The following is a 6,497-nucleotide window of genomic DNA, read 5'->3' on the forward strand; positions in this document are numbered from 1 at the left end:
ACAGAAATAGCATTGTTCAACAGAATAGAAATCCTCAGAAAACAACTACTGAATAATGGACGAGCCAGACGCTCTAGGCGATCTCTTGATTTCTTGGGATCGATTTTGATTAAAATTAAAACAATACTCAACGACATAATTATTTCCAATAACAAACAAACAAAGACAAATTAATACCATCTTTGAAATAATGATAAAAACATTTAATATTGAGACGATTAAACAAAAAGTTATATTGCAAGAATTATACAAGGAGTTATTTGACTTAACTACGACAATTAATTTCGCGAAGAACGGAAATTTTTATTCAGCAGCAATAAATACGGACGAGATAGAAAGGATATTAGAAAAGGAACAAACTAGTATACCGGTTATTGATATACTCGAATATGCAGACACGCATGTAGGTAAATTAGACGACACTTTCATTGTAATTTATAAATATCCAGTCATTGAAAAGAAATGTACAACATACAAAGTTACTCCACTATCCTATCGTCAAGGCATTTTGGATATGAATAAAATCGTAAGTAAATGTGAAGATAAAGTAATATTAACATCTAAATATAAAAATAATTTAATTAAATATATTTGTAAACAAGAACCTAATGACAATTGTACAATATCAATGATCGAAGCCCATTGTAACGTTATCCAAGAATATAAGGCACCTATTATAGATTTAGGACATGGTAATGTCGTATTACAAGGAAAACACATTTTAACCGAATTATTGAAGGATTGAATTTAATCCAATTTAATGAAACAATTATTATTGACTCAGAAGTATTCCACAACCAGGAACAAGAAATTAAAGATACGATTATAGCTAATGAAAAGAAAGAATTCACATTCTTGAAATATTGGAATCAGAAAACGAATATCAATTTGACGACATTAAAAAATTAAAAAAATTTTTAATACCGTTTGAAGAACACCCAATCAAGAATATGTTCATAACTATTGGAGTACTTGTAGCCCTAGGATTAAGTATGTTTGTAATATTCATATATATAATTTATCAAAAAACTGTATATTTGAGAAACAACAACGCTACCATAGAATGTGTAGGAATGACTCATCTACTCAAGACTCAAGTATAGATCAGGAGATCTATTTTTCACAAGAGAGGGGTGAGTTAATACTTTAACCACAACCTTATGTTTCAGTAAACATTAAAGGAAAATCATCAAAACAACTTTATCTTAGAACAATTGAAGCGCACTATCAGTACAACAAACAATAACAACCCAAATAGTTATTTACTAATAAACCACCAGCATCTCAATAGTATGAGTAGCGATAAGCATAGCCTATATAAGCAACTGAAACAATAGCCTCGGGGTCACTTTATCATTATCGACTGCCGAGTAACAAGTTACCACTTGTAACACTTGTTCAGTTTAAGTGTAATATATTCAATATTGAAGAACATGTGAATACGGTGAACTATTTTACAAATAAAGGATCAGTCAGAACCAATTTCATTGGCTGACTTAAAATTATATATTTATTTTATTCCTAACGAGTAAATAATATCTTCAATCGACGGCTGATGCAGGGTTGCATTTTCTCTTTTTAAACAGCTGATGCATTGTTGCATTACATTGAATTTGTAATATCTAAAAGAAAAAGAAAGATTAATTGTATAAAATGATAATAATATCTGGAAGAAAATATTAATATTATCTGAAAAAATAAAATATATTAAATACAAATAGAATTTACTCTGAAAGCAAAGATTAATTAAATAAAAATAGTGATAAAATCTGAAAAGAAAGAATAATTAAATAAAAATTGTAATAACATCTAAAAGAAAAGATAAATGTTATTTGATCATTTAAAATATAAAACAAACATTTGTTTTCACATACTATTATATTGGATTGTGCGCCTTAAACCCATAAAATACATACATATGTATGTATTTATTTTTGCGTATTAAATTGGACTGCGCAAATTTCAAAGTACACACACTTTTTTCACATACTTAACAATTGATATTTGCTGCTTCTGATGATATTACTGCAGCTGCAATTTCCAATTCATTCTGACTTCCAATGCTATAAAATCAAATGAAGTAATTATTTGCAAATTATTTAAAAAATAATCACATAAAATTCACACTTATCTTTTTGTTGTACGAGCACGAATAACATGCGTCTTTCAATCGTTTTTTATTACCCTGTTTGGGATGTCACGATGTCAAAATGGTGTTTGGCGACTTCAACGCCAGGGTGGGCAAAGAAGGTATCTTTGGCACTACGGTTGGTAAATTCAGCCTCCACGAGGAAACATCCCAAAATGGGTTGAGGCTGATCGACTTCGCCGGGGCCCGAAATATGGTTATCTGTAGTACTAGATTCCAACATAGGAAGATTCATCAAGCTACCTGGCAGTCTCCGGATCGAAAAACCACCAACAAAATCGATCATGTTGTGATAGACGGAAGTCACGTCTCCAGTGTTTTAGATGTGCGTGCGCCCCGAGGTCCTAACATCGACTCGGACCACTATATTGTTGCAGCCAAGATTCGCACCCGTGGTTTTCGGAAAATGCAAAAGAACAGCTGCTACGACGAGGAATGCCGTGTCGCAGCGTAGAGAAAACAGGCTGCCTACCTCGCAACGTTACGATCGACAACAACACGTGCGGCGGGATGGGATAGATACTGAGAGTTGAAGAGGGAAGCGAGACGCAATTGTAGACAGAAAAAGAAAGAGGTCGAAATGCGTGAGTACGAAGAGCTTGATAAGCTGGCCGTGAGGGGTAATGCTCGAAAATTCTACGAAAAAATGCGGCGGCTTACAGAAGGTTTCAAGACCGGAGCATACTCCTGTAGAACCCCCAAAGGTGATCTAGCAAGGGATGCCCAGAGCATACTTAGATTATGGAGGGAACAATTCTCCAGCCTGCAAAATGGCAGTGAACGCACAACGCCAGAAGGCGAACCCGATTCCACAGTCGATGACATTGGAGCAGACGTTCCGTTGCTCGACCATGAAAAAGTTCGAATAGCAATTACCCGCCTGAAGAGCAACAAAGCGGCGAGGGCCGATGGATTGCCGGCCGAGCTATTCAAACACGGCGGCAAATAACAGATAAGGAGCATGCATCAGCTTCTTTGTAAAATATGGTCGGACGAAATCATGCCCAACGATTGGAATTTAAGTGTGCTCTGCCCAATCCACAAAAAAGGAGACCCCACAATCTGCGCCAACTACCGTGGGATAAGCCTCCTTAACATCGCGTATAAGGTTCTATCGAGCGTATTGTGTGAAAGATTAAAGCCCACCGTCAACAAATTGATTGGACCTTATCAGTATGGCTTTAGACCTGGAAAATCAACAACCGACCAGATATTCTCCATGCGCCAAATTTTGGAAAAGACCCTTGAAAGGCGAATCGACACGCACCACCTATTCGTCGATTTCAAAAGCTGCTTTCGACAGCACGAAAAGGAGATGCCTCTATGCAGCGATGTCTGAATTTGGTATCCCCGCAAAACTAATACGGCTGTGTAAACTAACGTTGAACAACACTAAAAGCTCCGTCAGAATCGGGAAGGACCTCTTCTTCGAGCCGTTCGATACCAAACGAGGTTTCAGACAAAGCGATTCCCTATCGTGCGACTTCTTCAATCAGCTGCTGGAGAAAATTATTCGAGCTGCAGAACTTATTTGAGCAGGTACAATCTTTTATAAGAGTGTACAGCTGCTGGCGTATGCCGATGATATCGATATCATCGGCCTCAACACCCGCGCCGTTAGTTCTGCTTTCTCCAAGCTGAACAAGGAAGCAACGCAAATTGGTCTGGCAGTGAACGAGGGCAAGACAAAATATCTCCTGTCATCAAACAAACAGTCGTCGCACTCGCGACTTGGCTCTCACGTCACTGTTGACAGTCATAACTTTGAAGTTGTAGATAATCTCGTCTATTTAGGAACCAGCATTAACACCACCAACAATGTCAGCCTGGAAATCCAACGCAGGATTACTCTTGCTACTTCGGACTAAGTAGGCAATTGAAAAGTAAAGTCCTCTCTCGACGAACAAAAGCCAAACTCTATAAGTCGCTCATAATACCCGTCCTGCTATATGGTGCAGAGGCTTGGACGATGACAACAACCGATGATTTATTGGTCCTTTGCGCGTTGGCCACAGCGAATATCGCATTCGATGGAACGATGAGCTGTACGAGATATACGACGACATTGACATAGTTCAGCGAATTAAAAGACAGCGGATACGCTGGCTAGGTCATGTTGAACGGGTGGATGAAAACACTCCAGCTTTGAAAGTATTCGACGCAATACCCGCCGCGGGAAGCAGAGGAAGAGGAAGACCTCCACTCCGTTGGAAGGACCAAGTGGAGAAGGACCTGGCTTCGCTTGGAATATCCAATTGGCGCCACGTAGCGAAGAGAAGAAACGACTGGCGCACTGTTGTTGACTCGGTGTCTACGCCAGTAAAGAAGAAGAAGAATGATCTCTATTTAGTATACTCGAAATGACTGTTGTTGTTGTTGTAGCGGAAGAATTCTGCCGAGTTGACAGTCCTTGGCCGGATAAAAATCCGGGTCCGTTTCGGTTACGTAGACCCGACTGTCGTGGGAACGGCTAACAGAGTCACTAAATTACGATTGTGAATATTAGAGACATGACACAATCGTGACAAGCAGAATACCATATTACTTATGGGGCGATGCACTGAGCAAATGTGGCTCCTTGGCACCAACACACAAGTTTATTCTTGAACAGTGGTCGGCATTTCATAGCACAATTGTGCCCTCTCACTTCACACGTATTCTTACGCTTTATCGTTTAGTCGTTGGCGAGACAGCAACGAATCAACATCGTGCTTGACTGTTGCGCTTTGTTTCTTAAATGCAAAGATGCCTTGCGAGACATACTTTATGCTTGAAAATGCTTTTGGTGACATGCAATGCATTTTGTGTTTTAAGACATTAAAAAGACAAACCAGAAATTATGCTTTGAAAAGACATTTCGAATATTTTCACAATGATTTAAAAAAACGGAATGAAGAAGAAAGACAACGTCTTTTTAATGAAGAAAGAAAAATTTTTTTGCAAAGAATTAAAGGGTGGTTAACGGAAACCGAGGGTTTGGAGGATATAGGCCGTTCAAATAAAAAATTAAAAACGGAAATTTCATGCTTAATTAGCTTTGATATTGTAAAACAATGCAGACCTTTTGCTGATGGGGTATTTGTTAAACAAATTTGTACAAAAATTTTACAAAAATTTGAACATAATATAGAATTATTTGAAACTATTCCTTTATCCCCACGAACTGTAGCGCGACGTACTGATGAATTAGGAATGTGCATTGAATCAGCAATATTGAAAAAGATTAATGATTGCAAACTTTTTTCTATATGCTTAGACGAAACCACCGATGTTAACGATCTTTGTCAATTAGCTATATGTGTTCGAACCGTAGGTATAAATTGCGAAGTAACTGAAGCATTGTTTTCTCTTGAAGCGTTCTATGGGAATGTGACGGGAAGGCTTTTGTTCGATGTCGTTAACGAAAAGGTTTTTTCAGTTGTTGGCATCAATAAATTTGCGGGAGTGTGTACAGATGGTGCAAATGTCATGACTGGAAAATATGAAGGCTTCGTAGGGCAATTGAAAAAACATGGTATTTCGGGGCATACTTTTCATTGCATAATTCACCAAGTTGCACTCGCTTCTAAATTTATCAGCAATCACCCGGTCATGAAACTTGCAGAACAAATAATTAATAAGGTGCGAGCGGGGCATCATTCACTTACCCACAGAAAATTTGTAAACTTTTTAAAATATACGAGCGCTGGCCACTCCGACCTTAAAATGTTTACAGATGTTCGTTGGCTAAGTGGTGATTGTCTAAACAGATTGTTTGAATTAAGGGAGGAAGTTCTGCAATTTCTGGAAACTGAAAAAGTGGAAAAATTCAATTTCGAGATTCGTTCTTTAAAAGATGAAGATTTTATTTTAGATTTGGCATTTCTAGCGGATGTCACCTTAATTTTAAACGAACTGAATTTACAGCTTCAAGGAAGAGAAAGAAGAATGCAAGATGCGGTAAAAAATCTGCATGAATTCAAAACAAAATTATTTTTACTGTTAAATGAAATTAAGTCGCATGATTATTCCCATTTTCCGAAAACTGTTTTTGTTTCTGCAAAACTTAAACAAGTTAATAAATCACATGATCATATTGCAATATTGGAAACACTGTTTAATAACTTTGAAGATAGATTTAAGGATTTTGCTTGTTTTCAACCACTAATCGATATTTTTGAAGATCCCTTTAATTGCGATGTTAGCAAATACAAATTGGAAATCCAATCTGAGTTAATAATATTGCGAAGCGAAATGTGTGTTTCAAATAAATCGAATATTTTGGAGTTCTGGAAACATTTGGATGAATCATTTTATCCTCATGTAAAAAGAGTTTCTTATTTGTGTTTATCACTTTTTCCTTCGACAT

Source organism: Bactrocera dorsalis, chromosome 1 (assembly GCF_023373825.1).
Source record: "Bactrocera dorsalis isolate Fly_Bdor chromosome 1, ASM2337382v1, whole genome shotgun sequence".
NCBI lineage: Eukaryota > Metazoa > Arthropoda > Insecta > Diptera > Tephritidae > Bactrocera > Bactrocera dorsalis.